The sequence below is a fragment of the Chrysemys picta genome, unplaced genomic scaffold (genome assembly GCF_011386835.1).
Source record: "Chrysemys picta bellii isolate R12L10 unplaced genomic scaffold, ASM1138683v2 scaf461, whole genome shotgun sequence".
Taxonomy (NCBI): domain Eukaryota; kingdom Metazoa; phylum Chordata; order Testudines; family Emydidae; genus Chrysemys; species Chrysemys picta.
The window spans coordinates 23,146-46,791 of record NW_027053168.1 but is presented as its reverse complement, the minus strand read 5'-3'; the positions used below and the strand labels follow the sequence as shown (position 1 = coordinate 46,791).

The 23,646-nt window shown below is 45.9% G+C and overlaps 1 long non-coding RNA gene across 1 annotated transcript; it reads left to right on the top strand.

The window, feature by feature from the left end:
• Positions 1 to 5,336: 5,336 nt before the first annotated feature.
• On the top strand, positions 5,337 to 16,527 carry LOC135978815 (uncharacterized). The gene is made up of 2 exons (XR_010596176.1): positions 5,337 to 5,465; positions 16,167 to 16,527. It is a non-coding gene; the product is annotated as an uncharacterized LOC135978815 (long non-coding RNA).
• The last annotated feature ends 7,119 nt before the right edge of the window (positions 16,528 to 23,646 follow it).

The window sequence follows — 23,646 nt, the reverse complement described above, 5'->3', positions numbered from 1 at the left end:
CTATGATTCTATGATACACATATTCGCACTGGCTTGCTAAAATAGAACTGTTGCAAGGATAGCATGGACAGCGGTGAGAGGGGCTAGCCACCCCGAGTACAACCCCACCCGGACCTTATGAGTACGTACTCCGGCGGCTAGCCCAAGCCACTGCCTGAACTGTCGCAGCCATGCTGCTATTTAACACGCTAGCTTGATGACAGCTAGCGCAGGGATGTCTCCTCAAGCAGGGAATCGCACCCTGCTTGGTCCTGCCTCAGCGTAGGGGGCTGGACTGGATGATTTCTTGAGGAGCCGTCCAGCCCCACAGTTCTGTGATTCTACAAAATGAGAAGTAGCTGGGGCCAGATTAAAGGTTGGTGCCAGAACCTCAGTTGAGAATTGCCTTCCCTTTTAGCATGTAAATGCTCAGCTGTAATGAATCTAGTTCTTTTAAATACGGAAATAAATCCTCGACTCAAATTGTATATTAGCAAAGGTTTGGGGGTTCCTTTTGGAACTTTGTTGTTTTAATAAAGTCAATAAATATACTCAAAACTATGCAAAGGATAAGCAGTGTGGTCTAATGGTTTGAGTATGGGACTGGCAACCAGAAATAGATTTCTCATCCTGGCTTTGCCACTCACTCACTGTGTGATGCTGGGCAACTCACGTCCCCGCCCCGTGCCTCAGTTTCCCCATGTACCAAAAAGGGATGATACTGACCCTTCTGTACCTCCCAGGGATGAGGAAGGTTACTTAGTTAATGTTTGTAAAGAGAAAAGAGCCGACAAAACTAATCTGACACAATGACGGCACCAAGAGTGGAATGATAAAGCACCTAAAAATCCAAACAAATATACATGTATCACAATATTTGCCAACCCAAAATTCAGTTATGGTGCTTCTAAAAAACCCACATTGAACACTGTCCATCGCATACGCGTTTCATTTGAATAATACCTTTGTTGAGTCAGATCCGCAGCTGCTGGAAATCAGAATACTTCATTCAAGTCAATGGAGCTGTTGATTTATAGCAGCTGAAGATCTGGCCCATAAAACCCAACACATTTTAAGCCCGAAGTTTACTTGCTTTAGAAGTTGGGACTCTTAACTAATTTCACAATCATTGGTTTCCTCCAATACTTGAGCTATGAACAAAGATGGAGAAAGAAGTTCACAAAGCTAAGATTACAGGCTTGATGGTCATCAATCAATCTCACAATATACTTCTTAGTCTAGTGGGCAACACAAAGTTTAGCTGTATTCAAAATATCACATTGTGCTCCAATATTACTTAAATCCTCTGGCAAAGATTTAAATTTTAATCTACATGTTTGCGCTCAGGGGTGGCTCTAGATTTTTTGCCGCCCCAAGCACGGCAGGCAGGCTGCCTTCGGCGGTGTGCCTGCGGGAGGTCCGTCGGTCCCGCAGATTCGGCGTACCCGCCGCCGAATTACCGCCGAATCCATGGGACCGGCGGACCTCCCACAAGCGCGCCGCCGAAGGCAGCCTGACTGCCGCCCTCGCAGCGACCAGCAGGGCACCCCCCATGGTTTGCCGCCCCAGTTACGCGCTTGGAGCGCTGGTGCCTGGAGCCGCCGCTGCTTGTGCTCCACTGGAGACAGCAGGAAAAATTACAGCTCTTCACATTCATTGCAAAATTTCATTGCACTCTCCAAGGCTCTGGATTTTAGTGGGATGTAAGAGGTACATGACTTTTTGCTGACCCTCAGCCCGGGGGAGAATTGCACCCCCAAAAGCATTAAAGAGCATGTATCTGTATCTCCTCATTCCTTCCTAATCCTGGAAAATTTTAAACTTTGAAATGGGCAGCGCAAAACCAAAACGATCTGCCATAGTGGGGAAAGGAAATGTTATTCTTCATCCAAAATGGAGAATTATGGAGAATCAACTGGAAGGCAGATTTTAAGGGCCATGTCTCGAGCCCAATTGCTGCCTCTCCTGCCAGCTGTGAGGGTGAGGCCACAGAATGGGGATCAGCTTCCCTAAATCTCCAGGAACTGAAGTGGAAATCCCCTACTGTCCATTCTGCACCTGGAGGAAATAATGCCACAGCAAAGAGCCTCTCCTTTCCACACTCTGCTGCAGGGACAGCACGAGCCATCTTTTTATTGGGCCTATATCTGGGCCTGATCCAAGCCCATTGAAGTTAGTGGGCGACTCCCCTGATTGTGTCCTCTGGGGTCTGTGCGTATGGAGCTCGTCTACAGAGGAATGGAGGCCTGGAACAGAACCCACTTCCTTTCATTCCCCACTTCAGGGACAAGGGCCCTGTGTGAGATCCTAGAACAGGGTCCCAGAGAGGGATCAGCGGAAGAGACTCCTAGAGGGGACAAGTCTTTCTAGGGATCTCAGTGATCTCCGGAAGTCCCTGCTGGGTTAATGAAATATAACCTTACCATGCAGCCTTATCAACTCTGGAGTTATTCCCTATCTGCCACAATTTTTACAGCTGAACTAAAGAACTGAGTGTAAGAGAGAGGTAGGGCACAAGTAGCCCCTGATCAGACAGCTGGATTCCCTCCTGGATTCTGTTAGGATGGCACTTTTCATGCCAGAGCGAGAGAGACATCAAATGGAACAAAGGCCCAGATTCTCAAAGGTATTTAGGCTCCTAACTCCCATGGATTTCAGTGGGAGTTAAGTGCCTAAATACCTTTGAGGTTCTGGGCCAAAAAAATGAATTTAATTTGGTGACCCTTTTCAAACAGAATTTAAGCAAAGTGGGTCTCTGTTGGTCAGAGGTAGGACAGCCATGGGGAGTAAGAAAGCCCACTTACTTTTTTCCCCTCAGTAATAGATTAGATCTTGGATCTGAAATCGACTTTAGCCAGCACAATACCCAGCCTCTGCTTCTGTCCAAGTAAAAGCAACTGACACTGAGGGCCAACTGCCAGTGTTCAAATCACAGCATTGTGAGGTCACACTGCAGCACTTATGTCATTGTTGCCATGACCACGGGCGGGTAATAAAGGAAGGACCAAGGGTTGTTAACTAGGGTTACCATATCTATTAAATAAAAAAAGAGGACCCTCCACGCGCCCTGGCCCCGCCCATTTCCCCACCCCGCCCTGCCCCAACTCCGCCCCTTCCCCGCCCTAACTCCGCCCCCTCCTCCCTCCCACTCCCAGCCACGGGGAAAGGGCTGCCCAAGCGTTACCGGCTTCACGGTTTCCCGGGCAGTCCCCAGAGCCTGCGCCCCCGGCCGGCGCTTGCCCAGCGCAGCTGGACCCCGGGAGGGGAAGCGCCCAGCCGGGGGCGCAGGGTCTAGGGGCTGCCCGGCAAACTGTGAAGCCGGTAACTCTTGGGCTTTGGGCAGCCCCCTTGCCTCCGGACCCTGCGCCCCCAGCCAGGCACTTCCCCTCCCGGGCTCCGGCGGCGCAGGGTCCGGAGGCATGGGGGCTGCCCGAAGCCGGTAGCGCTCGGGCAGCCCGGCTCTTACATGGGGGCTGCCCCAAGCCGGTACCGCTCGGGCAGCCCCCATGCCCGGCTCTTAAACAGAGCCGAAGAGTCAGGGGAGGAGCAGAGCCGCCATTTTCCCGGACATGTTCGGCTTTTTGGCAATTCCCCCCGGACGGGGGTTTGAGTGCTGAAAAGCCGGACATGTCCGGGAAAAAGAGGACGTATGGTAACCCTAGTTAACCATATAAGCGACATCAAGTATTATGGAGGTGCCTGGTGGCGACTCCAGTTAAGGTTAAGGTTTTGTCTAAAAAGGGGCATAAATTCCTGCTTTTCCCTATGAGCAGGTGGTTAACCAGTATGGATTAATCTTTACTCTGACCTTTACTCAGTCAGGGAGTTAGGCACATAAATACCTGCAAAACTCTGGGCCCAACTGCCACTCAGAACTTCCCCTGAAGATGGTGGCCTCATTGGTTCTAACTGTCGACATTCCTATGCTGCGCATAGACATTGCGGATGCTCCATCCAGCTGGATGGTGTACACAATGATACCATCCAAGTAGAAGAAACATCTGCTTAAGTCATTAATCTCTGAGAGGCAGCAGGCCCCTGGGTCATCCCAAAAAGCTGAACTGAACTATAATGACGCAGCCCAATAGTGAAGGTTATCTTTATGCAGAACTTCCGTAAGAGAACCTGGCAATATCCACTGGGCAAATCCAGAGTAATGGATTCCTGAGCACCCCCAAATTGGTCCAGAACATCATCAATCTGTAGGATTGGCGGTGTATGTTTTTTGTAACAGTATTTAGCTGTCTAACAACCCCACAAAAGCAGTGTACTTTATCTTCCCTTGTGACTAGAAAAACTGGTGATGTCCTTCTGATATATTTTGTATCCTGGCATTACTGTGTCCCATTGATTATCCTTATTCCACCAAGTTTCTGTGATGCCTGTTATATCACTAACCTCATGCACGAGGCACTCTAGTTCACCCATCTTATTATTTAGACTTCTAGCATTTGTATATAAGGACTTTAGTTTTAAACCTGCTGCCTATTAACTTCATTGGGTGACCCCTGGTTCTTGTGCTATGTCAAGTGGTAAATAAGTTTCCTATTCACTTTCTCAACATCATTTGTGATTTCATAGACCTGTATTATATCCCCCCCAGGCACACACCTCGATACCCAGGCTCAGGGCACCTGCTGGGCAGGCATGCTTGTGAGAAGAACAGCTATGCTTTACTTATGGCAAACCCTTCTGCTTTCCTTCTTAAGTGGGACGGGCTCTTGGAATCCTGCCTGCCAAGCGCTGAGCCCACTCAGCTGCTCTGGGACCTGCACTTCCTGTCCTAAACGCTTGGCTAGTGCTCAGCAGCTGCTCCCTGCCCAGAGGTGGCTGCACATCATTGCTGGTGTGTGCACTTGATTTAGTTGGGATTGGTCCTGCTCTGAGCAGGGGTTGGACTAGCTGGCTCCTGAGGTCCCTTCCACCCTGAGATTCTATGATTCACTAGTCCCCATCCTGCTGCCATCAAGGTGGGGTTTCCCATTGGCGTCACTGGGGGCCGGAGTGGGCCATGGCTGCGTGAGATGGTCTCTGACCAAGAGGGGAACACTTGGTGGGCACCCACAGTGGGTCAGCCCGAGCCGCCTAAACACTGTCGGCGTCCAACTCCGGGAGAGAGCGCAGGGACTGCCGGGAACTGGAGTCCCTCACTCTCCCGAGTCTCCTCCCACAGCTCGACCCGCGGGGGGAGGGAGAACTACATTTCCCGTCGGGGCACCGCGAGAGGGGCCGCACAGGGACGGGCACGCAGCAGCGCCGGCGGGAGTCGGAGGCGGGCGGGGCGCGGGGCCAGGAGCGCGCGTGCCGGGATGGTGCCGCTGGCTCTGGGTGGGCGTGGCCTGGAACGCGGCTGCGGCGACTGCTGGGGGCGGGGCCGGCGAAGGGGCGGGGCTGCGGCTGGTGATGTTGCTGGTGCTCGGCTCGCGGGGCAGGGACCGTTACTCTGAGGCGACAGGGCGGTCGGGCAATGGCTCAGCTGGGACAAGGTGGGGACCCGATGGGCGGGGGGTCTGCGGGCGTGCGTGTGCCCTGCTCGGGAGCGGCCGGGGCTGAGCCGGGGGGGGGCGCGTGGCTGGGGGGGCGCGCGCGTGGCTGGGTGGCTGCCGGGGGGGCGCGCGTGGCTGGGGGGCTGCTGGGGGGGTTACCGGGGGTGCGCGCGTGGCTGGGGGCGGGGGGCTGCCGGGGGTTGCCCAAGTGGCTGCCGGGGTTGCGCGCGTGGCTGGGGGGGGGGCTGCCGGGGGTGCGCGCGTGGCTGGGGGGGGGGCTGCCGGGGGTTGCGCGCGTGGCTGGGGGGGGGGGCTGCCGGGGGTGCGCGCGTGGCTGGGGGGGGGGGCTGCCGGGGGTTGCGCGCGTGGCTGGGGGGGGAGGGCTGCCGGGGGTTGCGCGCGTGGCTGGGGGGGGGGGCTGCCGGGGGTTGCGCGCGTGGCTGGGGGGGGGGCTGCCGGGGGTTGCGCGCGTGGCTGGGGGGGGGGCTGCCGGGGGTTGCGCGCGTGGCTGGGGGGGGGGGGGCTGCGGGGGTTGCGCGCGTGGCTGGGGGGGGGCTGCCGGGGTTTGCGCGCGTGGCTGGGGGGGGGGCTGCCGGGGGTTGCGCGCGTGGCCGGGGGGGGGGCTGCCGGGGGGTTGCGCGCGTGGCTGGGGGGGGGGGCTGCCGGGGGTTGCGCGCGTGGCTGGGGGGGGGGCTGCCGGGGGTTGCGCGCGTGGCTGGGGGGGGGGGCTGCCGGAGGTGCGCGCGTGGCTGGGGGGGAGGGGGCTTCATGCCAGAAGGCAGCACCAGATCCTCTCGTCTGACCCCCTGTAAATCAAAAGCCACAGATTCCCCCCGCCCCGCCCCGCACTGAACCCAGCCCCCCGGAATTAGACCCGAGTGTGACCCGCCCCCGGGGGTAGACTTATGATGCGCTAGAGGCAGCGTGTCTGCCTTTTGGAGTGACTGGATTGCGCCAAAGGGCATCATGCCGTGTTCTCAGATCACTGGTTATCCCATCATTGGCCGATAGCTCTCCGATGGGAGTTACATTCCCCCACCCTTTGCAGATTGTATCCCACTAAGGTGCACTTTGCTGTTCCTTAACAAAGTGTATTTTAGTCACCACTGGATACTGCTGTCTTGAGACATTTAAAAAACAAACATGACCACTCGGTGTGGGTGTCTTTGTTCCCTCTGCGGACACATTAATTTGGCATTAGTTGGCTTTGCCCTTGGTAATGTGTTTATCCTCCTCATCTCTCTTGTTTTTTGCCAATAAGTGTCAGATCTGGTCTCGTGACATCTCATTCCAGTTCTCCTTCCCCCTTGCCCAGTAACTGATGCTCCTTTTATGAGGTTGTCTGACTGCTCAGGTAGTGATGAGCTGAGCTCTCATGCAACAAGGGAGAAGGGTGAGAGCAGTCATTTGAAAAAATATATGGGGGGAGGAATGTGGCATATGAAGATCCTGGAATCACAGATGGGAGTAAACACTATGTTCTGTTGTAATCTGTTTAGCACATAATGCAGCCTATAAGAAGATATTAAGGGGGATGTTGATGATTGGCAGATAAATTACTGAATGCATTCCTTTATGTGGCGAAGCGAACACTTCAATGGTTTCTTTTTTCAGATAAATCCCAGAGAGAATTAATCTGGTCCTAATGTAGAAGGACAACATAAGAAACTCTTTGTGGTGATTTGACAGGTTCTGAGGGGGGAATTCAATATGAAAAAGGCAAAAAATTTAAATGGGCAAACATATTTTTAATGCAATGTGTAACTAACCTAAAGGAATACACTGCCGTAGAATATAGTGTTGTAAATCCTAAAAAGGATTAGGCATCTATATAAATAGGGATAGCATTTACACTTACTCTGTCTAGCCTAAAAGAAATAAAGGCTATAATACTTCATGGCACAAGCTCACCACCAGCTGGAGTCAATGAGCCAGAGTATCCAATGGTATTACATAATTAGATGCATTATGGTGTTGGAAGGCTTTCATCTGAAGCACTGAGTATTGGCTGTTGTCCCTGATAACAGACTAGATGGCTTATTAATTTCTTTTGATATGAGAGTTCCATTGTTAGGTTTCAGAGTAGCAGCCGTGTTATCCTGCAAAGACCTGTCTCCTGCTGAAGCCAAAATTGCATACATGTGATAAGCTTTTGTAGGATTTGGCTCGTTTTAGGCTATCAAAGCTCTTATAAATTTCATTGATTGTAAAAACTCTTTGTAAAGAGAATATTTTGGCTAGTACTGAATGTAGTCACCTGAAACCTAGCAACTGCTTAATAGCACATGCACAGCTGCTTGGGACAAGAAGTGAAGAATACCTTGTATTGACATTAAAGGAGTTTAAAACAATATACTGGTAATTATCCATGTTCCTAAAGTATATTTACACTGAATTATGTGAGGCCATTGTAACTTTTTTTATTTGTCTTGACTTTCTGAATCTAGAAAACTAACATGTAAACATAGGATGCATAGGCTATATGCATCCGAAGAAGTGGGCTGTAGTCCACGAAAGCTTATGCTCTAATAAATTTGTTAGTCTCTAAGGTGCCACAAGTACTCCTGTTCTTTTTGCGGATACAGACTAACACGGCTGCTACTCTGAAATCTGGTAAAGGATTCATTGTTCTGTAACAGTACCTTCTGGCACATCTGACAAACTCACTACACCCGACATATTGCTCTCATAGTATTTATCCAAAGAAGGTAAAGTGTGAGGCATCTAATAAAAATTTGTCATACTGATTCTCGTATACATGGGATATTTGAGTGGTGTGTATGTACTCGAAAAAAGCTTTAAAATCTGCGGGCAAACAGGTTTTGCCAGACAAATGGATGTAGATTCAGCTATCGGCCTTGATTCATCTGTAGATTAAGCATTGGAAGCTCTGTTTTGTATATGGTGTCAGCAGGAGGATGTGAAAACAACTTAAAGTCAGCGCACCAGGAACGGAATCACTGGGGGTCATCCTGACCATGGGGACAAAAACAATGAGTTTTGGGAAATGCACAAAGTCATTTTGTTTTCATTCGCTGAGGAAGCAGAAAGAACAGTGCATTTTGCATTCATGAGATAAGCTGTTTTAAACAAAACTTCAGTAGGCTAAAAACCTAACCTTAGGTCTTGTATTATTGTGCAGGTGCAAATGCTAGTAAGTTGAGATGATTAATAAAGAATAAACAGGTCTTTGGATTTTTTTTCTACAATAGAATTTAAAAATCAAGAGCATGGTATAAGTGGTACTATCAGGGTGATAATGCTTTAAACTATATGTTAGAGATTAATTAGTTGTGTCACAGAAAATTTTAAATTCCCTGTCGCTCAGGAACATTGAGAAAATACTTTCCATACTACAGTCATATTGGATTTTTAGGGGCTGATCCTGCTTCCATTTGAAAACGTTAATAAAACATCCATTGACCTGCAGGAATTGCAGGAATTGGCTCTACCCTCGTAGCAGGAATTGTCAGTTTTGTATAGGCTGGTGGCCATGGATTTATGTACTCTGAAATTCTGTGGCTGTGGAATGTATTGTAGAATTGTGTTCTAGAATGAGTATTTTTTTATTTATTTAAAAAACAAAAAGCTTCTAGTCCTTTATGGATGGGAAGAAAACATAAATGCGAACAGTGTATCTAATGCAGTGTTTGCAGAACGATAGGAACAATAGTTCTGAGGTGTGAACTGTCCTATTATCTCAATTAGTGTTTGTTTTGAAATCTAATTATGGCAGTTAAAAATGCAACTTTCACTGCTGATAATGTTGGCAGCACTCACCTTCTCAGGTGTCAAAAGTCCCAACTGTCTCCTCTGCTTCCAAAACCTTCAGGTTTCCCCTGATTTTTATACTTCATTGATTTGTCTTCAGCAGGGCCGGCTCCAGGCACCAGCTTCTCAAGCAGGTGCTTGGGGCGGCCGCTCCTGAGAGGGGTGGCACGTCTGGGTATTCGGCGGCAATTCGGCGGACGGTCCCTCACTCCCGCTGGGAGCAAAGGACCTCCCGCTGAATTGCCGTTGCAGATCGCGGTTGCGGCTTTTTGTGTGTGTGTGTGTGTGTGTGTGTGTGTGTGTGTGTGTGTGTTGGCTGCTTGGGGCGGCCAAAACCCTGGAGCCGGCCCTGGTCTTCAGTACAAATTGTGCAGCACATTGAAAATTAAAAAATGGAGTAGCAGAAAACTGAATTCAACTGAGGGTATATTCTGATTGTACTATTCAATTTGATATTCAGTAAAATCTTAATTCGTTAATCTAGTTGAAGATGTCACAGAATTTCCAACCCGGGAATGTCTCAGGGTTCTGTGGTTTTGCCATGGAATATGTGACTGCTTGGGGGGTTTCATAAGTGGGCATTTAAACCTGATACGTGTGTGAGGAGGGAGAAGGGATCTATACATCTACTGTCAATTGTAGAGTCACACTTCAAAATTAGTTCCACAATACCTACAACGTAAGCAAAAGTAATTTTGTATTGAAGAATGAAAACAGTAAGTCTGCTCCTCCTGATCGTTAGTCTTGGAATAGGGCTTCAGAATGTCAGTCGAGAGCAGTATACGGTCTGCAAATGTTCTAACTTCCCTGGACAAAATCTGGATGTGTAGAGGGTACAGAGGATTTAATATCTTCCTACATAGAGACCACTTTCAGGTAATGCACATCTTTCTTTTTGTAATACCTTCTTCAAATCCAGGGACAAGGTTGTATCCTGTCACTCATCCTCCTGCCCCATGTTTGGTTTTTTTTTTTTTTTTTCCATTTCATGTGCTAATTCATTCCCCTGCGCTCTTCTGTTTACGTCAGACCTGAAATTAATCATGATCTGTTGAGAAGCAACTTCTGCCGCCTTCTTCACCCTGTCAAGTAGCAAACTTGGTGACGATGCAAAATGCTTCTCTTTCCGGAGTTGACGTTGGAAGATTTTTCTCAGCGTCCTTAGCCGAGTCCACGTGAAATGAGCTATTAAAAACACTATTGCTTAGTCAGTGGGGTGGAGTAAAAGGCCAGAATCATCCATTTGCAAACCGCGGGGAGAGAATCTGATGAAATTTGCAAAGGATCATGATGTCAGTAGACCTGAAAGTTGTTTTGGAAGGGGTAAAACTTTGTAGATTCTAACAATGGTTGAATTATTGTCTTTGCTTTTACTTTCCGAATCCCTGCTCTTGGAACGACTATTTTATCTTTAATATGAAATCTTTGTCAGTGTCTGATAAGACCAGTAACATCATTTGAACTAGAAAGTGCCATGCAAACTGAATTGAATGTTAAATTCAATTAAAATTAGGTTTAGTTAAAATAGGTTTAAGACACCTTATCTGGTTTTGTCCAATTAAACGCTCAAATCTGGTTTAGAAAACAATTTGAGACGAGAGCCTTCTTAAAAAAAAAAAAAGGGGGGGGGAGTTCAGCTAGTTCAGTTCAGCTAGTTCAGTGCGGCAGTGAAAGCAGATGATTATAGGACAGAGGCATTGGCATATAAGTCAATGTAAATACGTTGGCAGGAACAATATTCAAACTTGGTGTTGCTTAGAGAGGAAATCATCTTTGTTGGCTCCTGTGGTGCTGTGTGGTGTTAGATAAATGTATTACATTTTGCTGTAGTTTTGTTGGTTCAAGACTAACAGTTCCCAGTAGCTTTTATGATACTATTGATTATATCTACCTAACAATTCAGTCTTATTCCTCTTTTCTTCCAAATGGGATTTCCCTTCAGTTTCCAAAGAATATTCTTAAAATGTTTTTTTATTTAGCTTTCTGAGATCTTGTTTGGAGGGCTTACTGAGAATACCTACAAGGTGAAAATGGTAGGAATTTTTATTACTAATTTGTGCTTTTATAGATAAATATTGTTGGTTTTATATACCTCATAGTAGGTTTTGAAACCAATCTTAACAGTAGGGTTAAAATAACTATGTAATAGAATGCTAGGTGGCTTCTCCATTAGTCCAAACCTTTAGTCTAACTGCAAACCTGGACAGAGAGAATTACTTATCAGAGGGAATGGAGCACAAAACCCATTGTGAAGGGAACACTTGATCCCGTGCAGGGATTTGATCTCTGCTGACCAGGCAGGGTGTGGGAGTGCTGAGGGCAGCATGCTCATTTGCTTTGTGGGGGTGTCATATTTGCACTGCCTTTGAACAAGACCCGTTATCCCCAACAATGTTTAGACAACCGACTGAACAGCACAAACTCTTCAAATAGCTGAATCCAAGTCCTTAGCAGAAGGAAGGTTGCTCTGTTGGGCCTTTAAGGATGCTAGAGCGTCCCGGAGCATCTGTTTTATAAAACAAGGAAAATTTAAAAATCATTGAGGAGCAACTGCTATTTTATATCAAAACAACCTAGGTTTTTTCACCTTAAAGGGTTTCAGTAAAGCCTCCTGTTATAGTAATTCTGGCAGCTGTCAAGAGAAGGCATGTCAGTCTACAGCTGTATTTGATTTATTTTAACTCTTCTCTGCTGACCCTTCTACTTTATTTTAATTGAATTTGGTCTGAATTCATGCCTGTGTCTGTTTGTACAATACTTGTTTTCTGTAGCCTGAAGAGCATGATTCTAAGTAGCAACATCCTCTGTGCTTTTGGTTAGTTCAGTAAAAGCTATTCTCTAACTTAAAATAAATCAACTTAATAAAGGTGGTTATAGAAAAAGGTCTGTTGTACAAAGGGTTTGGCTCTCATCCAAGCATCTCTCAGCTGTGTGTCTAGTCTGAGTTAAGGTTTACTTGTACCCCAGAAATATAATGGAATGCTACATAGTTCTACTAATCCCCTACATCTTTCCTGAGCCCTATATTCATTTTCAGCCAGTGCTAAAGTTACTCTCAGTGGGAAGCGTAATGGTGCAGTGATGCTGAAAGCTTTCCTGCACAATACAGTGTCTTTGAAATAGGGTGTGTCAGTTTTTTCCTTTACTTCATGCACTCGCGGTCTGCGGTGTTAAATCCATGCCACACAAATCTTAATTTTCAATGAGTATGCTGATTGCTGGTTCCTGTTTGTCTTATGGATCTAAGAACTGAACCTTTAGAAGTGAGCCACTGCACACCTGAAAAACTGAGCACAGTAGAATTTATTTAATACACATCTCTTTAAAAAAACAACAAAAACCTGGTGGGCTCACTCCACTTCTCAGTGAAGCTATAATAACACAAGCTGTGGGATTAATAATGTAAGACTCTGCTCTTACAAAATACTCTTGTGTGTGTCTATTTTTTGAATATCGTGTACAGTACAGTATTGAGTGTTGGGATGGTGCCATACTGGTGTGACCGTACTGAATGAACGGTGACAACATGGCTTGACATGACTGAACTGTGAAAGAGGATTCTGGGAGAAGAATCCTTTTCTTAGCATCAGGCAGATGCCAGAAGTGAAACTGACTGGCTCCATGCTGCGTGTATGATGAATACTGATCTTTGCGTCAGCAGATATGTCCGCTTGAAAGCAAACAACACGTGTAGAACATCTTGAGTGGAGCACGGGCTGACCGGGGCATCTTGACCCTGTAGAAAGACATCACGCAGGGGGCTTGTCAAGGCTGCTTCCCCACTCTGAACTTTAGGGTACAAATGTGGGGGCCTGCATGAAAACTTCTAAGCTTAACTACCAGCTTAAATCTGGTCCGCTGCCACCATTCCCAAAGCTAGTTCCCTTCCCTGGGAAGCCTTGAGAAACTCTTCACCAATTCCCTGGTGAATACAGATCCAAACCCCTTGGATCTTAAAGCAAGGAGAAATTAACCATCCCCCTTCCTTCCCCCCACCCACTCCTGGTGGATCAAGATCCACCCCCCTTGGATCTAAAAACAAGGAAAAAATCAATCAGGTTCTTAAAAAGAAGGCTTTTAATTAAAGAAGAAAGGTAAAAATCATCTCTGTAAAATCAGTATGGAAAATAACTTTACAGGGTAATCAAACTTAAAGAGCTCAGAGGATCCCCCTCTAGCCTCAGGTTCAAAGTACAGCAAACAGAGATAAACACTCTAGTAAAAGGTACATTTACAAGTTGAGAAAACAAAGTAAAACTAACACGCCTTGCCTGGCTGTTTACTTACAAGTTTGAAATATGAGAGACTTGTTTAGAAAGATGGGGAGAACCTGGATTGATGTCTGGTCCCTCTCAGTCCCAAGAGCGAACAACTTCCCAAACAAAGAGCACAAAGAAAAGCCTTCCCCCGCCCAAGATTTGAAAGTATCTTGTCCCCTGCTCTCCATGTGTCAGTATATAATGCCTGCATCTGTAACTTTCACTCTATGCATCCGAAGAAGTGAGGTTTTAACTCACGAAAGCTTATGCCCAAATAAATCTGTTAGTCTTTAAGGTGCCACCAGACTCCTTGTTGTTTTTGTAGATACAGACTAACACGGCTACCCCCTGATACTTGTCCCCTTATTGGTCCTTTGGGTCAGGTGTCAGCCAGGTTACCTGAGCTTCTTAACCCTTTACAGGGAAAAGGATTTTGGAGTCTCTGGCCAGGAGGGATTTTAGAATACTGTACACAGGAGAGCTGTTACCCTTCCCTTTATAGTTATGACAGGGCTAAAGTGAATGATTCATCAGCGAGTGAATGTGGGGTAATGTTCAGTTGGCACCACTCTGCAGTCTCCTCCTAAAGTATTAGGTAAAAATTAATAACCACATTCCCATTGAGCATGCTTTTAAGACATGTGAATCCTTTGAGGAAAAAGTCTAAAAATCAAGCCAATTAAATTAGTGTTGGGGATTCCTTAATTGACGCTTGAAGAAACTGCTAGACAGAGTAGCCAAAACTCTGCTCCATGGGCTTGAGTAGGATTGTGACCAGAAGGGTTTCCAGGCCACACACACCCCTGCGCCCCTCCTTCCCCAGGTTCTGTCCGCTTCCCGGAGCGGCGCGGGGGCAAGGCGGGCAGGCAGGGAGCCTGCCCTGCCTCCAGTGCGCGTTGGGCCGGAGCCGCTCAAAGTAAAGGCTGGGGGAGGGCGGGGGGGGGCCGCGAGGAGCTCGCGGGCCGCAGAAAATAACCCCATGGGCCGCATGCGGCCCCCGGGCCGCGTGTTTGAGACCCCTGCTCTAATGAGTCTTACTGGCATTGCTGTGTTGGTTTAGGGTGTGATTTTTACTAACATAGATCTGCCAGTAAAGCGGTAGTGTAGACACAGTTACAACGGTGTTTATACTGGTATCGTTTATCCTGGTCAGGGAAATCCAATAAGCACTTTTATACTAATATAAATATGTCCACACTAGAGGTTTTTGACACTATAGACCTGATCTACCCTTAAAATTTTTGCCAGTGTAGCTACGTTATCAAGCGTGGAAAAAATCACACCCCATAACTGACCTGATGGTGGTGGCAAAAGCACAAATGTAGATGCAGTTATACAATCAAAACCATGCTTTTGCTGATATCGTTTATTTCTTTTTGGGAACTGATATAAATGATACCAGCAAATGCACTCTTCCTGGTATAAACGGCACCTCCACTAAGGTGGTTTGCTGGTATAGTTACACTGGCAGATCCTTTTCTAGCAGAGACAAGGCCGTAGCATAGCCTTTATTAAACTGCTTCTCCTTTCATGTGCTGCTGTGTGAAAGATCCATGGAAAATAGCAGGTAGAGTGACCTGATTATACATGGAGTGTGGCTAAAGGCAGTCCACATACTGAAATAATAGAGATCCCCCCACCCCGCACGCTAATCTCAATTCTAATAATCTTAGAGGTTACTGGTAAATCACTAGGAACTACATTTTATGCCTCAGTCCTGGAAAGATTTTTGCACGTGTGTACCATTACTCATGTGTGTAATCTCATTGGATTACTCCTCTGACTAAAATTGTGCACATGTGTAAATCTTTCAGGACGTGGGCCTTAATAATTCCTGGAAATTTTCTGCTACTGAAAAGCTCTATGATTCTCTAAAAACAACGGTCACAGTACAGTAGTGTAGAATCCCAGCTCTCCTGTTGTGCAGTGCAAAGCAGGAAAATCAGGGATCTACTATGTTTGACTGTCAACATGCACATCATGCTGTCCTCTGCCCTCATTCGCTACAGAGCCAATCCCGCTAATAGGCAGGATTTGCCCGGTTAACAAGCAGATATTTACAAGAATTTCACTTCCTCATGAGGGACTGCACACCATTCCTGCATGTCTCTGCAATAACAATGAACCCAGTGCCCTGGACTAGATTTGTATTATAATAGAGCCTGGGAACCCCAGTCACAAATACAGTGCAGACAGGCAGGTCTCTGCCCCCAAAGAACTTACAGTTGGAGTGTAAGATGAGATAACAGATGGTGGGGGAGTACAAGGAAACATTGAGACCGTATTGGTGAACGTGATAGGCTATGGTCTCAGCGCCCTCGCTGCTGATAAGTACTACAGCATTGGTGCCGCATCAGCTGGGCAACTTATGTGGTAAGGTGGATAGGAGTCTTAGTGTGACGGGGATATTTAACCATTGGAACAACTTGCCAAGGGCTGTAGCGGATTGTCCATCACTGGTAATTTTTCAATCAGGATTGGATGTTTTTCTGAAAGATCTGCTCTAGGGGTTATTTGGGGGAAGTTCTGTAGCTTGTGTTATACAGGTCAGGCTAGATGATCACAATGGTCCCTTCTGGCCTTGGGATCTGACATTTAAGATGACTTTGGGGGAGGGGTGGTGTGTGGTACATAGCACTGAACGAGGTGACCTGTATGTTTTGCTTTTCAGGTGTCCATTGTGGAAGGCATATAACCTCTCATGGGCTGGCGCTGAACTGCTGCACGGATCTTACGTGATTTGATCACATTTTTCCTTGTGGACTCGAAGGGACGGGTGTCACCTCGCTGAGCGAAGAACTCCAGAGACATGTCACAGTTGATGAAATCACTGAGCCTTTTCTGGACGCTTTTGAAGAAGCGTTTCAGTGCTCCCTAACTTCCCATGAGGAATCTCTCGGATAAAGGGCTCCGAGTGCCTCACTTATCTGTGGAAATGTGACTATTTCTTTGGTGCTTTCATGGTGTTACTAGAAATCCAGCTTGCTTGTTCCATCTTCCTATCAGCAATTAAATCCGTGTAACAAACTGTACTTCTCGCATTTGAAACATTTCTTGCTTTTGTAAAAATGAGCTGCTGTGTCTTTAAGTATACATGGGTCTTTAAAAAAAACAACGAGGAGTACTTGTGACACCTTAGAGACTAACAAATTTATTTGGGCATGAGCTTTCATGGGCTAAAACCCACTTCATCAGATGCATGGAGTGGAAAATACAGTAGGCAGAATATATACCCAGAACATGAAAGGATGGGAGTTGCCTTACCAAGTGGGGGGTCAGTTCTAACAAGACAATTCAATTAAAGTGGAAGTGGGCTATTCTCAACAGTAGGATACCAAGGGAGGAAAAATCACTTTTGTAGTGGTAACAAGGCCAATGTAATCAGGGTGGCCCTTTTCAAACAGTTGACAAGAAGGTGTAAGTAACAGTAGGGGGAAATTAGTTTTTGTAGTGACCCATCCACTCCCAGTCTTTGTTCAGGCCTAATTTGATGGTGTCCAGTTTGCAAATTAATTCCAGTTCTGCAGTTTTTCATTGGAGTCTGTTTTTGAAGGTTTTTTTGGTTGAAGAATTGCCACTTTTACGTCTGTTAGTGAGTGTCCAGGAAGATTGAAGTGCTCTCCGACTGGTTTTTGAATGTTATAATTCTTGACCTCTGATTTGTGTCCATTTATTCTTTTGTGTAGAGACTCTACGATTTGGCCAATGTACATGGCAGAGGGGCATCACCTCGGTTGATGTGCAGGTGAACGAGCCCCTGATGTTGTGGCTGATGTGGTTAGGTCCTATGATGGTGTCCCTTGAATAGCTATGTGGACAAAGTTGGCAACAGGGTTTGTTGCAGGGATAGGTTCCTGGGTTCGTGTTTTCTGTTGTGTGGTGTGTAGTTGCTGGTGATTATTTGCTTCAGGTTGGGGGCTGTCTGTAAGCGAGGACTGGATTGTCTCCCAAGGTCTGTGAGAGTGAGGGATCATCCTTCAGGATAGGTTGCAGATCCTTGTTGATGCGCTGGAGAGGTTTTAGTTGGGGGCTGAAGGTGACGGCTAGTGGTGTTCTGTTACTTTCTTTGTTGGGCCTGTCTTGTAGTAGGTGACTTCTGGGTACCCTTCTGGCTCTGTCAACTGTTTCTTCACTTCAGCAGGTAGGTATTGTAGTTTTAAGGATGCTTGATGGAGTTTCTGTAGGTGTTTGTCTCTGTCTGAGGGATTGGCGCAAATGCGGTTGTATCTTAGAGCTTGGCTGTAGACAACGGATCGTGTGATGTGGTCTGGATGAAAGCTGGAGGCATGTAGGTAAGTATAGCGGTCAGTAGGTTTCCGGTATTGGGTGGTGGTTGTGACCATCGCTTATTTGCACTGTAGTGTCCAGGAAGTGGATCTCTTCTGTGGACTGGTCCAGGCTGAGGAGGATGGTGTGGTGGAAATCGTTGAAATCCTGGTGGAATTCCTCAAGGGCTTCTTTTCCATGGGTCCAGATGATGAAGATGTCATCCATGTAGTGCAAGTAGAGTAGGGGCGTTAGGGGACGAGAGCTGAGGAAGCATTGTTCTAAGTCAGCCATAAAGATGTTGGCATACCACTTTAATTGAATTGTCTCGTTAGCACTGACCCCCCACTTGGTAAGGCAACTCCCGTCTTTTCATGTACTGTGTATATATACTTGCCTAATGTATTTTCCACTCCATGCATCTGATGAAGTGGGTTTTAGACCACGAAAGCTTATATCCAAATAAATTTAGTCTCTAAGGTGCCACAAGGACTCCTCATTGTTTTTGCTGATACAGACTAACGTGGCTACCACTCTGAAATGTGTCTTTAAGTATACATTGCATTCTGACACTGATCTTGGCCACCTCAATCTCTTTGTCTTAATGATCAAATGACATACAAAACAGGGCAAAAAAACCAAAAGGGGTTTAATTTTCCTTTACACTAAACCCCCTTTACACCATTTTGGTGGTGGTACAATGCTTTGAAGTGGGTGCAGGTGTAATTTACTCCCACTTAAAGTCCCCAGTATACTGCCAGAGCAGTGTGAAGGGGTCATAGCATAAATGGGGATAAAGCCCAGGAATTTCATTGACAAACTAGATGCTGCGTCTGAGCTGAGCTTCCCCGGAGAAGTAAGTTTGAAATTAAAACAGGAAGGGCCGTGTGATTCGTGTCTAGTTTGTGATTCATGCTAACAGCCAGATCCATTTCTGCAGTACTCCTGCCTACGCGGTTATTTCCCACTATGTATTTGTGCAACTGATTATTCCTTCCTAAGTGTAGTACTTTGCATTTGTCCTTACTGAATTTCATTGCATTTATTTCAGACCATTTTACCAGTTTGTCAAGATCATTTTGAATTCTAATCCTGTCTTCTAAAGTGCTTGCAACCCCTCCCAGCTTGGTATCATCCGCAGACTTATAAGTGTATTCTCCATGCCATTATACAAATCATTTATGAAGATATTGAGTAGACGTGGACAGATTCCTGTGGGACCCCACTTAATATCCCCTTCCAGCTTGACTGTGAAGCGTTGATAATGGCTCTTTGAGTAGGCTTTTCCAACCAGTTATGCACCCACCTTATAGTAGGTTCATCTAAGCGATAGTTCCCTAGTTTGTTTGTGAGCAGGTCATGTGAGATGGTATCAAAAGCCTTGGACTAAAGGCGAGTTATATTACAAGGCTTGTTATCCTGTCAAAGAAGGATATTAAGTTGGTTTAACATGATTTGTTCTTTGACTAATCCATGTTGACTGTTACTTATCACCTATCTTCTAGGTGCTTACAAATTGATTTTTTGATTATTTGCTCCATTATCTTTCCAGGTAAGAAAATTAAGCTGATTGGTCTGACTGGTCAGACTAATTGTTTAATTTGTCAGGGTCATTTTGAATTCTAATCCTGTCCTCCAAAGTGCTTCTGTCCCTCTCAGCTTGGTGTCATTCTCAGATTTTATAAGCATGCTTTCCAGTCCATTATCCAAGTCCGTAATGAAAATATTGACTAATACTGGACCCAGGAGTGACCCCTGAGGGATCCCACTACATATGCTCTGGTTTCACAGTCAACCCTTAAGAACTACGCTCTGAGTTCAGTCTTTCAATCAGTTTTGCACCCATGTTATATTATTTCATCTACACCACATTTCCCTAGTTTGCTTATGAGAATGTCACAAGGGACTGTCTCAGAAGCCTTACTAAAATAACCATATATCACGTCTACTGCTTCCTTCCTAGCTGCTAGGCTTGTAACCCTGTCAAAGAAGGAAATTAGGTTGGTTGGCATGGTTTGTTCTTGAAAAATCTATGCTGGCTATTCCTTAGAACCCTATGATTAAAAAAAATTAAAATTAAATTAATGGCGATATCCTATCTCCTAGAACTGGAAGGGAGCTTGAAAGGTCATTGAGTCCAGCCCCCTGCCTTCACTAGCAGGACCAAGTACTGATTTTGCCCCAGATTCCTGGGTGGCCCCCTCAAGGATTGAACTCACAACCCTAGGTCTAGCAGGCCAATGCTCAAACCACTGAGCTATTCCTCGCCCCCAAATGATCATTTAGGTGCTTACAAATTGGCCATTTAATATTGATGGTTTGAGTATCTTTCCAGGTATGGAAATTAGGCTGACTGGTCTATAGTTCCCCAGGTTGTCGTCTTCCCCAAGAAGGAGGATACCAGGAGTGTGTAATGGAATGGAACCAAGTAGTTATTTATTAATAACCTCATTAAACTATTTCTTTTAGTGAATTCCCTTCTGGCATTTACAATGCCTGGGTCCTCATCTTGCAATAACCTCTGCTCAGGTGGACCGCAGTGCAGAACTCCCATGACTCTACTGGGTCTCCATACAATCACACTGCTCTGTCCATGTAGTGGACCCTTGGAGGATGGGGACCTTAGATCTCTCCCGGCCCGGAAGACTTGGACAACTGTGAAAGTGACAAGATTATCCAAATCCTGAAATCAAAAAATGGGAGGAAGTGTTGTCTAGTGGACTCGGCACAGGACTGCGACTCAAGAGATGTGCGTTTGGGTCAGCCACATACTTTCTTTGTGCTTACTTGGGAGAGATTTCCAAAGGCACAGAGGACAGTTAGGCACCGAATGCCCATTGAAAGTCACTGGGAGTTGGGTACATACCTGATTCAGGCCTTTGCAAATATCCCCCCTTAGCCGCTCCATTCTCAGTTCCCCGTCTGTGCAGTGAGGATAATACTTTCCTACCTCACAGGGGTGTTGTGAGGATAAAATCTATTGATGACTGTGAGGTGCTCAGATAGAGCCCTGCATGGATACAAAATTTGTATCCACATCCAATCCACAATCCACATCCAATCCACAATCCGCAAACATGGTATGCAGATATCGGCAGATTTGCAGGGCTCTACACTCAGGTATTACGGTGATAAGGGCCGCCTAAGTGCCTAGATAGGTATCGGCTGCCATACAAATGAAACCTGGTTAACGAAGCGGGGGAGTGATTGTTATTCAGACTGTTTAACTCAACCTGACACATAGCTGGAAGGAAAGATCTTGATTCAACACCCACGTAAATCAATTAGTGGCTGCAAGAGCTGACACCCCAGTTCTTATGGCCCTGCAAGGGCATGTGCAAGTCATGATTTGATATTCCTAAAGTAACAAGAAAAAAGCAGCCCCTCACCCCCCAACTGCATTAAAAAAAAAAAACATGGTCCCCTCCAATCTCCTTTGCAGTCATCTTTAACAGCATGTGTATTTTTAGTGTGAAGCTAGTGCATGCAGGTTAAGGCTGCTATAGTTTTCTTTGGGATTGTCTGTAGAAGACTTTTAAGGAAGTGCCCCGTCACCCTCAACAAGCTCCTCCTTGCCTATCAAACATAAGCTACTTGTCTTCACTTTCAAGGCCTATCCTCACCCTATGTATCATTTCTCATTCATCACAGATGTCAACTCCTACCTTCATTCATCCTATGATAGTCATTGCTGTGACATTCCCCAGGGTACAATCTGGACTGATGGACAGTGATGTCCCCTCAATTCTACAACCTGGGGTGCCATTTATACTGCTTTGCTGTGAGAACAACCACTCCTGACCTTCTCACACCCAGCCTCTAGCATGTAAATTATTCTAGCTGAGTTATATGAGCACTTTTAGCCAGCCACTCCTGAATTATATTTCAGAGTGACACCAAAACATTCCCAGTCCTAAATTTGTCCTCAGAAATGTGCTGCTTGTATTGTCCAGTATCTTCCTGAACAAGCTCATAGAAAATCCATCATTTCATCACTAGAAAACAATATGCACATACCTTGGTATCTCAAATGGAGCTTCCCACATACTTCAAACACACACATGTTTAGATAAAATAATGTTAATAACTACAGAAAGAAATATTTTAAGTGATTACAAGTAATGAGACATAAAAAATCAGAATTGGTTACAAATAAATAAAAGATAAAACACGAACAAATACCTAACTTAACAGGCAAAGTGAATTCAAAACAAAAGTCTCTGACCACATGTTCTTTTGCAGTGTTGGACCCCTCCCCCAATCCATTGTTCCATTCCTTTTCTTTTTCATTAGTCATGGGTGTCATGGGTAGAGAGAAAGGGAGGAGAGGGGTGATTTGGGGCCTTCGTTCCTCATTTTTATGCCTCTTCCTCCTCTGAGAATCATCTCCAGTTGGGGTTCTGGTGGCAGACAGCCTGTTTGCATGGGAATCTCCAGCTGTTCCATTGCCAAGATGTAAATTTCTTGCTCACATCCTTCTTCCTGCCACAAAATGGACACTTACCCAGGTGATAGTCCATTTGATTATGCTGATACCTGGCTGAGGCATCAGTTTGCCTTTTGTCTCTGAGGAACTGGCTTGTGCCTGCTTTTCTAAACTTGGAGCATGTCTCAGTAAAGTCATACAGTAGAATCTTTATAACTTTACATACAATGTTGCCATACATATTCACCAGGACAATAATGTTCAGCAAATTATGAGCTTTCAAATGATGAAAAGGCCAATTAAGTAAGAGAAAAAAAACTTTTGAAGTGATAATCAAGATAGCCCAGTATAGACAGTTTGATAAGAAGTTTGATAAGAAGTGTGAGAACACTTACATGGGGAGATAGATTCAATGTTGAATCCATCATTGAATCTAATTATTCTCACACTTCTTATCAAACTGTCTGTACTGGGCTATCTTGATTATCACTTCAAAAGTTTTTTTTCTCTTACTTAATTGGCCTCTCAGAGTTGGTAAGACAACTCCCACCTGTTCATGCTCTCTGTATGTGTTTATGTATCTCCTCAATATATGTTCCATTTTATGCATCCGAAGAAGTGGGCTGTAGCCCACGAAAGCTTATGCTCAAATAAATGAGTTAGTCTCTATGATTCACACTTCCATTCCAATCCTCCTCATCCCTACCATACTATAGCAGAGTACCAGCTCTGTTGCAGTTAAGGTTGAGGTTTGCTACCTTCTTAAAGGTGGACTATTCTAAGTGCTCTACAAGCCACATGCTGAAGTGGAGTGTCTTGAAATTTGCCATGCCTCATTCGGGTGCTGGCTAGGGTTAGTGATCCAAATTTGGGGTCATTTGAGCAAGGTGTTCCTGAGGTGCAGCCCCTGCAACAAAACAGCATTTTACAAAATCATCTAATTCTTAAACATTTTGTTTTGTGTTTTGCACACACCTGGGGCTCTAGCTACGGCTTTGATCCTTCCCACATTGATCTCAGTCATTCAGGGTGTACTTCAACTACTGCATGGTCCCCCACAGTTCCCTTGGAGAAGCCATAGTGAAAAAGTTATTAAGGGTAAAGTTTGTCACTCTCGGTCGGTGTGAACCAAACGGAGTCAAATGTACATGTGCAGCAAGAGGGTTTCCAGGAACTCTGTTGTCATAGTAACTGGGCGACTCAAGGAGACATGCTGTAGCCATTCAACTCCAGCTGCAGCCATAGAAAATGCCCTCAAATTTTGTTTGTGCAGAGCTCAGGTTGCGCAGTGGTGGCTTGTGCCCTTCCAAAATGTGGAGAGTGAGTAAACTTAAAAACGTCTGAAAACCAGGAAATACAAAGTTAAGGTGTATGCCACCCTTGCAATGTAACCTTAACTCTGCCCCCTGGAGCTCGCAATAGCCACTGGGAATGGTTCAGTAAGAGGGATTCAAAACTT